Source organism: Pogoniulus pusillus, chromosome 20 (genome assembly GCF_015220805.1).
Source record: "Pogoniulus pusillus isolate bPogPus1 chromosome 20, bPogPus1.pri, whole genome shotgun sequence".
NCBI classification, from domain to species: domain Eukaryota; kingdom Metazoa; phylum Chordata; class Aves; order Piciformes; family Lybiidae; genus Pogoniulus; species Pogoniulus pusillus.
Genome location: NC_087283.1, coordinates 19,056,191 through 19,070,958, shown reverse-complemented (window position 1 = coordinate 19,070,958; position 14,768 = coordinate 19,056,191). Strand labels below are relative to the sequence as shown.

At 37.9% G+C, this 14,768-nt stretch overlaps 1 protein-coding gene across 8 annotated transcripts in view; it reads left to right on the top strand.

The window, feature by feature from the left end:
* ESRP2 (epithelial splicing regulatory protein 2) overlaps nt 1-14,768 on the top strand; it is a 97,694-nt gene that overhangs the window by 35,072 nt on the left and 47,854 nt on the right. For 7 of the 8 annotated variants that reach the window (XM_064160428.1, XM_064160426.1, XM_064160431.1 and 4 more), the window contains exons 3-6: nt 479-646; nt 3,296-3,438; nt 8,440-8,564; nt 10,648-10,889. The gene's annotated coding sequence lies outside the window, so the exon portion shown is untranslated. Of the gene's footprint in view, nt 1-478; nt 647-3,103; nt 3,439-8,439; nt 8,565-10,647; nt 10,890-14,768 lie in introns of those variants that run through there. The other variant, XM_064160427.1, reaches the window with a different exon arrangement.

Below are 14,768 nucleotides of genomic sequence, written 5' to 3'. Positions count from 1 at the left end.
TGTGACATAAAGATGGTATCTGTCAAGAATACAAAATACAGGTTTTGATGGCCTCATTGTGAGAACTCACTTTAGTCCCTCTGAAAGCAGCTGGTATTTGATGTCCCCATCTTTCCTAGCAAAAAAAAAAATGCTGTGGTTTTTTTTCCCTTTAATTTGTACATTCCAAACATATAAATAAAAGTCAAGATTTATGAAAGGTTCCTCTAAGTAGAGAAGTTACTGGCTTTGCGCACCCAGGGTTGTCCTCAGTCAGTGACTGCCTTGGAATTCCCTGTCTCTTGATGCTTCAGTGACATCTCTAGAAGAGGAAGCCTAGAGTTCAGGAAACAAAAAGATACATTACTCCCATTGAAAGGTCATCCCTATGAAGCTGTCATTTTTACTTTTTTTATTGCTTTTATTTATTTCAGTGTCTAAGTGCCTGTGACAGAAGTTCTTCGAGATTTACACTGAAATTTACTTGTCTCTTTCACAGAAGAGAGGAAGCTTTCCAAAACTGAAGAGCTTGGTTGTTATGATACTTATTTTTGAAGAAGAGCATTGCACTCCAGGCTTCACTGCAATTCAGTTGACATTTTTCTATTTCATTTTAAAATACAGTATTTAGTGTTACTGAGGAAGATACCAATCGTGCAGAATGAAGGTAAGTTAGAAGTGGAACCTATTTGCAGACTATTGGCCTTCAGACCAGCATCACCGAGGACCTCCACCCACACCCTTAGGCAATTGCTCTAGAAGCCCTGTTTCAGCTCAGGCCTGGGGCTGAGCTCCTTGTCAAGGAGCAATCTGAGTGGAGCTGCTCCGTGTGTTTGGGAGGGGGCATCAGCAGACCTAGAAACAGGGGTGGCTGTTGCACAGTGATGGTCCTGCAATGCCTGAATTGGATGTGCAGAGGTCATGGTCTTTCAACAGTCTCAGATGAAGCAAATTAGCAAGCCAGGGTCTATTTTGAGAGTCCAAATGATGAGAAAGTGGGAGCAGAGATCACATTAGACAGAGGCAGGTGGTCTGCGATGCATGTACATACACAGCATGGCTAGAGAAATGTCTGAGGGTGAGCTGAAATGGGCTCTTGGGCCTGTAGGCATGATGCATGGATAGAAAATCTGGTGCATGATCACCTAAAGTCTACTGATGTACTTGAGTCACTGACAGTGAATGCAGCACAGGCAGAAAGTAAAAAAAGCCTTTCTGAAGTACCTTGCCACAGTTAATCTCCTGACTGGATAAAATGGTAGATAAATCACATTGTCCTGACAAAAGCAGAGTCTATATGCTAAGAAACAGATTGGTATTGAAATCTGCAGACTTTGGTTTGGTCTTCTTTCTGCTACCATGTTCTCTATGGGTCATCCAAGACATAAGGAATTATTACTGCATGAATATATCAGTGCTGCAGTTCTTGCGATAAGAAGCAGCAATTAAAGTTCTGACCTGAAACACAGGAGTCATTTCACTGACTGTTTTCTTACCTGCTGCCTCATCCTTCTCACATATGCAATATTCTTCCTTCAGGGAAGCATCAGCCACTGCACTGCTGATGAATCTGTAGAAGTTTAGCAACTTACTACCTGATCTCTGAATGTGGATGGCTCAGAGGTCACTTATTCCACTTGGAATTTTATTTTCTGTGAGATGTTGTTCAACTTTTGTTTTCCAGCTTAGATGGGTTGGATACTGTTTGACTGTTTGCTAGGTCTGACAGTATCACAAATTAACTCCTAGTAGTATGCAATTAGAAGGTAAGCAATTGAGGCTTATTCCCAGCAGTAATATCAATTTTGATCTTCAGGGCATACCGTTAAGCTGCCATCCTTTCACCTAATGTCTCCTAGAGATTTCAAAAGGTAGTCTAGCTAGTCTTGTGATTCTGGCATATCAAATATGTAGTCGTCCTGACTGAAATGAAAGAACAGCTAAAAAGACTTGCATAAAGCACTGTTTTTTTCTGTCAGCAATTGCTTTATTTGCTAGAGGGTGTTGTAAGTTGTAAATTTTTGAAGTTATAAATGAATCCGAATTTTTGAAGACTTTCACACTAGAACACAAAGTGTCTTGGAAATTTTGCAGCTACTCAGTATGAGAAAATTTGTGTCATCTTTGAAGAAAGAAAACATAAGGTCCAAGATAAATATCACTGTCAGTATTGGTGGGGTTTTTCTTCACATAATGCCCTTGGGATAAACACCTATTTCTCCTTTTTTTTTCCCCTTGTAGTTTTCTGCGTGTCCTATTAGCCATTGCCAGAACATAAATGTTTCAGGATCAAATCATTTTTTTTTTTTATGGTAGAGAGTTCAATGTTACTGGCGTGCTGTCTTTCTACTGTCTGTCTTCATCCTTGCTCATAGGCCAGTATGTGGTCAAAACATCCTGGGCAGACTGGACAGCTGCAACTGCTGCCCGTAGTTCCAGCCTAGAGTATCTCCTCTGTTGAACCACTAGAGGCTGCCCAATAAACGCAGCCAACAGCCTCATCCCGTGGAGGGTGAATGAGGTCGTGTTTACGACTCAGGATAAATATTACAAAAGCAGTTGCCTAAAAGACAACCCATCCTTTTTGGATCAGATAGTGAGGAGTTAACAAGAATAGGAGAAGGAAGGAAGGAAGGAAGGAAGGAAGGAAGGAAGGAAGGAAGGAAGGAAGGAAGGAAGGAAGGAAGGAAGGAAGGAAGGAAGGAAGGAAGGAAGGAAGGAAGGAAGGAAGGAAGAAAGAAAGAAAGAAAGAAAGAAAGAAAGAAAGAAAGAAAGAAAGAAAGAAAGAAAGAAAGAAAGAAAGAAAGAAAGGAAAGAAAGGAAAGGAAAGAAAGAAAGAAAGAAAGAAAGAAAGAAAGAAAGAAAGAAAGAAAGAAAGAAAGAAAGAAAGAAAGAAAGAAAGAAAGAAAGAAAGAAAGGAAAGAAAGGAAAGGAAAGAAAGAAAGAAAGAAAGAAAGAAAGAAAGAAAGAAAGAAAGAAAGAAAGAAAGAAAGAAAGAAAGAAAGAAAGAAAGAAAGAAAGAAAGAAAGAAAGAAAGAAAGAAAGAAAGAAAGAAAGAAAGAAAGAAAGAAAGAAAGAAAGAAAGAAAGAAAGAAAGAAAGAAAGAAAGAAAGAAAGAAAGAAAGAAAGAAAGAAAGAAAGAAAGAAAGAAAGAAAGAAAGAAAGAAAGAAAGAAAGAAAGAAAGAAAGAAAGAAAGAGAGAGGAGGAATTTCTTTTTCTGATTTTTGCCTCATTAGAAGTGGTTAGAACTGGTTAGAAGTGTTAACAGTTGAAAATAAGATCTTGCTGACTAATGCTGTTTCTCTTACAATGCAGGCCATTCTGCTTGATGAAACTGAGGGGAAAACAAAAAAAAATCCACACAGAGAGAAGATAGAACACCAGCAAAATTATCAAGAGATTTCATCCTTCACCAGCCTTCTGAATAATTGCTTAGGAGGAAAAAAAAGAGTGTGTGTGTGTATGTATACTTACATAATGCACAATTTAAATACCTATGTGTAAGCATTTATAAATACATATGCAAGTAATTGAGAAAAAGGTTACTGGTAAATCTATTGATCCTTCTGTCTTTTCAGTTCCATGACTCACTGGTGTTTCTTGTTCTCAGATGAGAAAGAGAAATTGTTTTCTGCTCACTGGAACTGCTATCTCTTCAGTGGCTTTATTAACAGAACTTTGTTTTGGTGATATTAAAACCTTAATCCTAAATTTCAAAAACATCATCTGGGACCTTTCCAGCTAAGAACAACAAAAACTGTATAGATATGATGCGTTCTGCAACATCATAGAAGTTAATTTAAGGAAGAAGTTCTTTACAATGACAGTGGTAAAATATTGGAACAAATCGCCCAGGGATAGGGTTGAGGTCCTGCAGGAGACCTGCAAGATCAGACTGGATATGGCCCTGGGCAGCCCAATCTGATTGGAGAAGGCCCTATTCACTGCAGGGCGATTGGATAAGGTGACCTTTGAGAGTCTTCCAACTCATTACAACTCGTGAATAGAAATTGCATTTACCAGAATCAAGAAAGATACTCAAAAGAAAAAGAAGTAAAATACTCTGAGACAAATGTGCATTCTAGAATGACCTCCCAAAATGGAAGTTATCTAAATCCTGACACTTTTGACAGTAAATTAAGTATTGTGGAGCTGAAGGGACAGCAGAGGCAGAAGCTTGCTAATAACTCAGTGCTGATTCATCTGGGGATGTTAATGTTGCATCAGTTAAGCAACAGCAATTGAGAAAGAAGCTCTTTCCTGGAGTTTCACAGGTGATGGGGAAGGCTCAATGGCCTGAGGCTGCTTTTTGTTATTAAAAGGTGGGATGGAGATGAATATAGCTGGTTGCATGGTATATATTCACAGGGTATTTCTAAAGTGATTATTCCAGCCTTCAGACTGGAGTTCCTCTTTAAAACCTGAATTACTTTGTAGCAGACTAAAACTCTGTGTAAAGAAAGCAACCATTCAAAAGGATATGTCTGTGTGTACTACTGTAGAACTGCCTTCAGGGAACACTCAGAATACATATGGGTGTGCATCTGATATGTTGAAAAGATCTATTCTTCATATCAGGTTTGTGTGGTATTCTGGGCAACAGTGACATACTAGTCCAACATCAGTTTCTGTCTCATACATTGATGATATAAAAAGTTAGGTAAAAGACAGTACTGTATTATCCCTTTTTCTCACTTTAGCTATCACTCTAAAAAGATTTGTAAAGGTAAGATTCCAAAAGTTAAAAGATCCCATGGCTAAAATAGTTGCTGTGGATATTTCAAAATAGTAGCTAGGAGTGTGTGACCCATTAACAAATGAAGAGTTTGGCTGCTTACTGATTAATCTCAGTTTATTGCTTTGTCTCCTATGCATGCATCTGAAGTAAATAACTGTTACGTCTTTAAGTCAGTGTGGTCTGTAGTAAGCTGATGAGGACCTGTGCCATAACATTTAATTATGACACCTTGAGGAAGTCTGTTCTTAAATTACCTCTCATACTGACATTATGTTTCTTTGATACTGTAAGGGCATAGTATCATGTTCATTTGTCCTTGTGGCAGTACTTGCCAAAGTCACTTAGAGTTAAAACATCATTTCCAGCTTCGGTCTACCCCACAAAGTAAAAAGGTTGTGAAACTGCAGCTTAATTTACCTGAAGGATAGTGAGGGAGTCAAAGCCTCTGAAAATTCCCTGAAAATGTTACTTGCCGAAACAAGTTCCATACTCCTGGTTACAAACACAAAATCTGCTTTTTCCAGTATGTAATGAGAGAGATGTTGCATCATGGCTTTGGCCTGTGTTACAGTTTGCTGAAAGGGGAAGACTGTTTCCTCTGAGCAGGTTAGGCTGTTGTCTAAGCTCTGGCAGTGTAGAACAAAGCCAGCCTGGCAAGTAAAAGGTGTTTTGCTGGTGGAAAGTGCTTTTGGCTCAGCTAGAGCCAGATCACAACCACAGCAGGTACAAAGAAATGGAATACATAAAGCTGGGAAAGAAAAGAGCAGGGAAACAGGGAAGGACCTCCCATTTTTGGCAGTGGCAGGCTGTCAAACCAGCTCAGCTGTAGTACTGAACATCAAATTGTGTTCAGAGTTTTGTTTGAAAAGGCAAGAATGAAAGAGTTTCTGAACAACATTTAAGTTGAAATTTCAGTTCAGGCGTGCAGGTGGTCACATAAAGACGTCAATTAAATTTTTAGACTTAGATGTCATCTCTGTATTAAAGTTTTTAAATTATCCCTTGGTAGTACAATCCATTGAAACAAAACATGCAGAGACTGAAGGCTGAAAGCTGAGCTGGGGAAATAAATGGACATTTACTATGTAACATAGCCAATGTGGTGCTTCTATTAACACTGCTGCTGCTGAATGTTCCTATGGACTGTAGATTTTCCTTTCTATTTTTTTTTTCTTTGTGGAGCCATAATTGAAGGCAAAAGATTTTTTTTTTCTAATAAGTTTAAATACTTTTCTCCCTCCTCCTGCCTCATTGAGAGAAGCTGTACAGCAGTGCCACTGCAATAGCAGTATGTTTGTTCATTTGCCTCGGGTTTATTACAGTCACTGTCCAAGGACATTTTCTAAAGTGACCTAGTTCTAGGTGGGCTATGAAGAAAAATGCATGTTTGAAAAGGGAAAGAATACCCATGGGGTCTTCAAGGGTTCTGTCTATTGCCTCTATACTATGAAAGTTTCGTATCCGATTCCCACACCATTATTATATGTATATAAACATACATATTTTATATTTAAACTTGGATGTGTCTGTTAACCTGTGGTTTTCTTTGTAGTGCATATGAAGTGTGAGACTTCTTGCTGTTTGAACATGCCCCTTATATTCTTTAGATACATCTGCTTGGTTTGATACTTTTCTCAGGGCAAAAAAAAGAAATTGAATCAGAGAACACACAAATCTGGGGGAAGAGTCTTAATCATTGGGTAGAACGTGACTGTCATCTTCCCAAGAAGTTAAGGAGAAATATTAGAATTTAGTTGAAGAAAGCAAAATTAATAAGCAAAAGTTGTTGTGCAACTGTTGAAGAGAGCTTTCTGGTAAATGCTTTGTAAAACAAAAACAAGAGTCTCTTCATGTGAAGTTAGTCATCTGAGACTGACTGTACAGATCTGAATGGTGTTTGATCAGCACAGTGATCCAACCATAAAAGCAACCTAGGAGCAGCTCAATGGTACTTCTTTCCATTTCCTGACCGATGTACAAATTAATATGGATTATTATTTGAAAAATTCCTTAAGAGAAAATCCACAAAAATATGTTGGTTCAGTTGATGGCACTTACCATTCGATTTGAAGGCATACTGTGCCACTACCATCTTCCCGAGCAGTTCTTCTAAGAGATTCATAGTTCCATGGCCAAACACAAAAGCATTGTGATATTATGCATACTTAAAGGCCTCCCACACTAATTTCAGCTTTTTAAAGCATACTTCACTGCATGCCTAAGCCAGTGTGTGGTCTTGCAGAGATTAAATGACAGTTAAGTTCCATTAATATAATTCTACGCTTTAGCCATGGGCAAAGGGCACAGTTTTGGAATGTTCAAAATTAAAATGAAGGCAAGTACTACAAATAACCTTAAACCCTGCATTCACTGTATATCTTACCATGGTGGAATAAATGCATCTAAGTAGTGCAAAGCATAGAGTACACCAAGCATAACAGTAGCAATTATTTCTTTATTCAGAATGGATCCAGAGACCAGAAAGTATAATATAACTTATTTATAACAGAAGTGATGGCACTAAAGCTTTTCCTGTTTTGCTTTAACTTTCAACAGGAATTTCCTCATGTACTATTCAGGACTAGTGAGTTTTTACAAGGCCCACTGGAGATTTCTACTGAGTCTGCTTAGCAGGAAGCAATAGCTGAACCTGAATGCAACAAGTTAGTTCTGTGCTGAATGCAGCATTGACAACTGACATCAGTCACAATGAAACTTTCTGAGAAACTGTGGAAATGGTAACAAGTATGAGATCTTCCGCAGGAATGTGGTTTACACAGCCTAGGGAAAATTCAGTTATGATTCAGCTTTTGACTGCTGCCTGCCATTGGAGTTGAGTTGATATATACAGAGTTCTTTTCTTTTTTTGTGTCATTGATCCATGGAAGCATATCCTTATCCCCTTCCAAGGGCCCTGCCAAGCAGATGTATTTTTGATTCATACTATTTTCAAGTAGGAGCAGATACTGTGAATTTCTGAATCCTCAGAGTGAATTCTTCCAGTCATGCGCTTTATTATATCGAGTATATCAAAGAGGCACATACACTGAAACTGTGTCCATGTGTTAGCATGTGTGTACACAGAGGAATTAGTAATGAGAAAAAACACCTGTTTTAATACTTGTACTTCATAACCCAACATATATTAAAAGAAAAATGCTTTGAGTTGAGCAGATTGGAAGTAGTCCTTGCTGTACTGACATGAACTTCATTTTATTAGGTTTTTAAGGTGCAGCCTTATGCATAGCACCTGACAGCATAATCCATATGGAAAACAATCATTAAGGGCTATGCAAGAAGAAACACTTGCATAGGTATAGTAACTTCAGAGTGAAGTTGCTTTAAACATGAAGGCATCGCTGGGAGGGGTGGAGGAAAGGTATGAAAATGAAGCATCTGTGTGGAAAGAGCGTGTCTCTCCAAGGCAGTCATTCTGAAAAAAAGGACTTATGTAGTGCTGATAGAAAAATGAGAGATTCTCATTCAGATCAGATGTAAAAATATTAAATGCATAATGATGTTATAGCATGTGTGAATGTCACGCTAGTCAGGCAGTTTCATTTTGAAGTGTCACTTCCTTTCATTGGGAGGAAGGAGGGACAGTAATGACTATATGTTGTGATTGATGTGTTAAATTTATACTGGTATTGCTATTGTGAGAAAATTATGATCTCTGCAGACACCAGTTGCTATATAATCAGCTAATATTCTGTATTTTCAGATATTTGACAGGAAATACAGAAATATATAGACTAAAGAAAGACTGAAGAAGTCAGAAATGCTAAAAGGAAGCAGATCAGGTGTCTGCCTCTGATTCAAACTTGAAAACTCTGAGCGAACAGAAAGGTGAGGAATGAAAATGAATGTGTAACAAAGGGTCTGTGTATATGTGCATGTAAGTATGCATACATATTTGTCTACAATATGGGATCATGTATTTTCATCAGCTTGCCTTCCAAACATTATTGTTACCTTATTGGAAATAAGATGCATTTTGGTCTAGGAAATACATTAGGGAATGGAACTATTATGTTTTGATTCTTTGAAATTTGATGCTGATGTCATTGAAGTGATTCAAACAGTATGTAAATTAGCTTTGTACATGCCTTTATCCTATAAAGGGCTAAAGAAAAAAAAAATTAGATCCCTGAGCATCTTGATTTTCCTTCATGTATAAACAATGTTCTTGAAATTACTGAGGTTTATTTCGCTCAAGGATTAATTTTGTTTCACTCAAATAAGCTTGATGTTTCACCCTCATACTACTCTTTCTTATACATGCTGAAGTTTTCACTTCACATTGAAATGGAAGCAGCAACTGGAACTTTAGAAGTTTGAGAGCACTCTAGTACACATCCTTTGCCTCATTATGTATTGTGGAAACTATCATGTCCAGTGCCAAGCCAAGTTCCCTGTTGAAAAGTGACAATGCCTTGATTGCATTACTGAAAGAAAAACAGACTGAAGATCAATTCTAATATTAAATGGCAGCATTTGACAATGACTGTTTGTTGTCCAAGAACTAGGACCTGTGTCCTAATTGCAGAAACTGTTGGTTTAATTATCTCTGTTCCAGAAACAGAGTTAACACTTTTTGTCGGTGGTCATAACAATGATTTGGGTTTTCTTTTGCTGAGACTGTATAAACCTGCCTACTTGACCCCAGTCCCTTAGGATTCCTTTGAGAAAGGGATATTTTCTTTTCTACATGAGACAAAAAACAAGTCTGTTTTGTCCAGCATATATTCCATACAACAATGCAGAAGTTACTCTATGACTGTGTGCGTATAGTGGTTTTGTAAATCTCTTTGAGCCTACTCTTGAGAAAGGCCACTAATCCCAGTGAAAGGCTATTGCCTCATATGAAATCTTTGCAGAGTTGTGGAACACACTCTTCCACCCCTGCTGCCCAGGCTGTTTGCTCATTGGGGCTTTGGTTGCTACTACAGCCAAACCGTGCCAATAAGTGAAACTGGCTGTTATTTTACACCCACTAGTTCAGTTTCATTACATGTATGCTCACAATCTCCTTTATACCCTCTTATAGTTTATTGTGACTGTTATGGAGGTAGATGTTCCTTTTGAAACAGTGACAATGCATTCTCAAAAGCATAGTGTGTTTCCTTTTCTGCTTTTAGCCCTGTGTAACCAAGTTAATTCTTAAAGTGTGAATCATATCCCACTGCATCATCCAGAAGTCTACCACAGGTTTCATTCTCAGAAAAGTTACAGTAAAGTAACAGATTCCAACTTTTTTTTTTCCTGTTGCTTTCTCCTTAAAGAAATCCAGAAGAAAACTTGCATTAAAATGCTGTTGATTTTCTATCCTTTCTTTTATTGGTGATTACAAAGCACTTTCATGCCCATGAGCTGGAGGATTCTGATTAAGTTCCCACAGAATACAATTACTCACGCCTACTCCACCTTACTGCTGTGCTAGTAACAATATCTTATTAATCATCCTTAATATACACCCAAGCCTTGGAAGGTAGAATAATTTGCAATATGCTACAAAAACTGCAAGAAATACTTAGTAGTAACCTGAAGTCCCATTTGCAACATTCAGTGACCATAAAATAGAAGATGGTTTTATATCCTGAATCAGAGGGAAGGGCAAAACTGTGAAACTACCAGAATGATTAATCAGTAAGAAGTTTCCAATGTGAATGTTCAGTGTGTTTTTAACATCTTTAGGCAGCTTGGATTTTGACACTGAGTTCTGTACTTTGGGCTTTGGGTTTTTTTTGGTGGGTTTTTTTCTTTGGTTGGTATTGTTTGGGGCTTTTATAGTACTGAATGTATGTTTTTAAATTGTTTCCTAAAGTATATTGTTGTTAAAAAACAACAATCAACAAACTTCCTAAAATTCATATAAATGCTGAGCATCAGCAGGACTGACAAATATTTTATATAATAATTTAAATTACAGATGAACCAGGAAACAGAGGACACAAGTGATCTACCTATTATACCATCATGCTCCCTTAAAGCACTGAAAGGGTTATGTGTGATGAACCTTTATCCTGTCTGCTGCAGCTGGCAATCAGCCTCCCATTACTCCAATAGAATATATATATCAGCCCAGAGGGATTTGAGGGGAACCCACCAATTCATTATCTTCTGGTCGCAAAGCAGCCACCAGTGGAAGAGCTGGATTCAACCGATGAAAGGGTAGGAAGCTTATTATTGGTATCCTAAGCACTGAGTACTGTTGAAAATCACATATCATGGTAAATGCTTCCAAAACCCTCGTGTGAAATATCTAACAGCAGCACAAAGACAGGTGAGGTGCACCAGATTTGCCAGCCAGCCAAGATCTTAAGATGTGGTTGTTTATGCTTTTTTACCTCCAATGATCTCTCTGGAGTATAGCAGGCTCCTAAGGCTGCACTCTGCAGGAAGTGATAAGTATGTTCATAAAGGTGTGGCTTAGTAGCTTAGCAATTCCACAGTAACAGGGGCGTAGTAAACTAGCCTTAAGTAAAACAAACAGGCTTTGTGGAAATCAAAAGTTGAGAATGCTATTCACATCTCTTTGATTAAAGCAGCTAGTCTTTGATTGAAGATAGTAACATTCACCTCATTCCCCTACAGGTTCACAAGAGTTGAACACATCAAGTCTTGTGTTTTCAATACCAATGCAAAGGAATGTTTTTAAAGTAGTTTTTGCAAAATATGTTGTGAGAAAAACTGAGACATGAGTTCATGTCATGTGAGACACGAACTGAGACATGATTTTGTGACAAACATGATGCTAAGAGAAGGAACCCTATATCATTTATTAAAATGCAGAAGCCCACACAGAATGGCTTGTTTTACATCGAAAGGGACAGAGAAGAGCCCATAATACTGAAAAAAAAAAAAATCCTCACTACTTGCCTTTTGCCTCTTCTTCCCTAAGGGAAACAGTGTGTTCCTACCACAAGTTGACCAGCTCAAATTCATTTCTGACACAAGACAATGAAAATTGCTGGTATTTTCATCTGACTAGCAAGCTTTTAGTTTATAGACAGGGGTTCTGCAGGAATCTATTGGCAAAAGCACACTTTTATCCTACCGTAGATACACCCTCAGACAGGGATTCCTGCATAGATAAAATAATCCAGAGATCTCAAGAGACAATAAGACCTGATCTTCACCTTATTACAACTTATGTCTACACAAAGTAGGTGTAAAGTGCTACCCAACATGATTCATCCACAGCAGTGATAGCCAGCCTGGCTGCCTGTAGTGACAGCTGCAGGTATTCAGCAGTAGCTAGCCATAGCAAAGCTTGATGTGCCCTACAGCCATGGATTCATGATACTATAAGGCAGCAGTACCCCTGCTGTTTTCCCATTCCCATGAGCCACTCCCTCATTTTGTCAGGATAACTCTTTGTGGGACCAGTCTCTGAAACAAATGAGGGAATGGATCCATCTTAAAGAATACCAAAATGAGATAGTATGGCATTCTGTTTGATTTTAACTTATTCAGGTCCAGCTTTTGGAGACTGGATCAATATTTCAGAGCTGATATGCATTGTAGCCCCACAAACCGTAGTGCTGAAGAATCAAAGGGAACTATGAGCCAAAGGTGGGATGAGAATGAATAGCTGAGGCCACATAAACAAAGCATGCCTGAAATTCATGTCAAACATTCTATTTTGGAACCTACAACTTAAAAATACAGTTAGACATATGTGGGAGAACGAATCAACTCCTAAATATGTCAGTGTTGTTCATTTATAGTGCAGACTAGGATTTAATCTATCTGAATAATAATGGAGTACACTGGATAGTGATAGTAGGTAGTGTCTCCCTGCTCACACAAAGCAAAGCAGTAGAATATGGAAAGGAGTGTTTGGAAGTTAGTTATGTCCCAGACATCTACTTCACCCAGAGCATTATCAGTACATTCACTCTAGTCACTGTGTAGCCACTCCCAGCAGGTGCCAGGCTACTTTCTCTTCTGTGTGCCCCAGGGCTCTTTTCTTTTTCCTCACCACGTATTTCAGTGTCAAAAAGGCAAAATATTAATGTATGTCTACTGTGTCACACTATGATAGAAATAATTACTTGGGAAAACCATGAAATGAGTGAGCTCAAGGTGACATTTCCTGTCAAACAAGGGTGTGCCACCCTAGCAGAGAGTTGTGGAGAGGGGGTGTGGTATTATTGGCACTTATAAAACAGCTCTGTCGTGGTATGTTATCATAGCTCCAACATATTGGGAAGGGAAAGGACTGAACTCATTGCAGCTGCATGCCATGTGCTTAATTATTATCTGTTTATAAAGCAATTCTGTGGCTATTCAGTGATAAAATGCACTGCATTGCATCACATAGCATCTTAAATTCAGTATTTTTGCAGTACACCAAAGGGAAGAATCTAGGCAGAGCTGTCCTATGTTTTGGGTTTGCTGCATTTGTTTTTCACTAGAATACCAGTTGTGCAAAATGTTTGAGAATGTTTTTTCTCAGGAATTCATATTGCTCTCAGATAGATGTATCAGTAAGGATACCACTTCTGTTTTACTTCCACTGTATATTGACAGCGCATAAAATCCATCACCAGGCAAAGGAGGAAAGATATTTGCTCAGTTATGCTCAGAGGTTAAAATACATGAAAATGAATAGAAACAAGGAAATTTATCTGAGTGAGAATCCGATGACTCTGCTAACATAATTGTAACTATAGAATATAGTCCAGTGTAAAATACAGTCTTCCATGCAAGCAATCACATCTAGAGTTGATGTAGAAAAAATTAATTATCTCTGTAAAACCAGTAGTTATCAAGTTACAAGTGGTAGAGTAGAAAATAAACTCATCTAATCTTCCTAGAAATTGCCCTATTAGTCTGCTAGAGTTTGGTAGTAACAAGGCACACAAGACTTAATAAAAAACACATGCTTTCAAAAGAAAGATGGTAAAAAAGAAAAATACAGAACTTGTATCAAAGGCCTGATTTTTTGGGGAAATTGTGCCATCTTTGTAATTGGATAGAATAAGACATAGAGCATGATTGAAATCCCTGTCATATCCTAACTATGGAATAATTGGTGGGAGAAGTGAAGTGGAGGAAAAGAAACATAATTAAGATGAAAGAACAAGAAACCATTGAATAATAAATCGACCATGTCTGTTTTGGATGCACATAATTGCATTCATCAGTTTATTATCCAAAATACTTTGATGAAGCCTAAGTGTGTCAACAGGTGGTTAAATTTTGTTTAAGTTTTACATTTACGTTTCACTTCTAGTTATACTGTGGTGAGAAATTATGTGCATCAGCATATCTGTATATGGAATAAGTTTAATTAAATTGTAGTGCAGGAACAGGTTGAATGTCAGAGCAGCTAAATCCAATGGGAATTAAATGTTATGGGAACACACCCTCATTTATTATCAGGGTTTTAAAGTCAGCTGAGAGCTTGTGGTACAATCTGAAAAAAAACTAGAGCTTAGTAATTTCTGCCAAGGTGTTCTCATGAGGCCAGTATCAGCTAGTTGTCAGTAAACCCTGAGAAAATATAACTTGCATTAATTCATCATTAATTGCGTAATTTGTACAGTTGGTTTTCACTGGGCAATTTGGATTTGCAGTGTGCATTCTTTGGTATTCACTTTATGATCAATTCTTTCATCACTGCTATACTGCAGAACTGATAATCATCTCTCAGTTGAGAGCAGTGTATGGCATGCAGATCTTTTGATGTAGGTAGTGACATTTACATCTTTTATGCTCTCTAATTGGGTTTTTAGGTTTGCATACGAGGTTACTGGAGCTGTATATCTAAAGTTCCAGGTGGCTTGGGCTGTCTCACTTTGTGATAGCAGTGATTTTATGTTTCAGTGACCTGAGAACTTTCTAGGTGTAAATCCCTTTATGTGTGGGAATATGGCAGGCTGAGTAGTATCAATTCATTGAAAGACGGAATGCAAAAATTCTTTTGTAAAAAGTTGAAGGGTTTCCTGTGCTGCTGTTCCTATGCCCAGAAGTCTCTGAATTCCTGTGTTAAATACAAAGTATAAAATGGCCCAAATTAAGTGCTTCATGTAAATGTCAGTT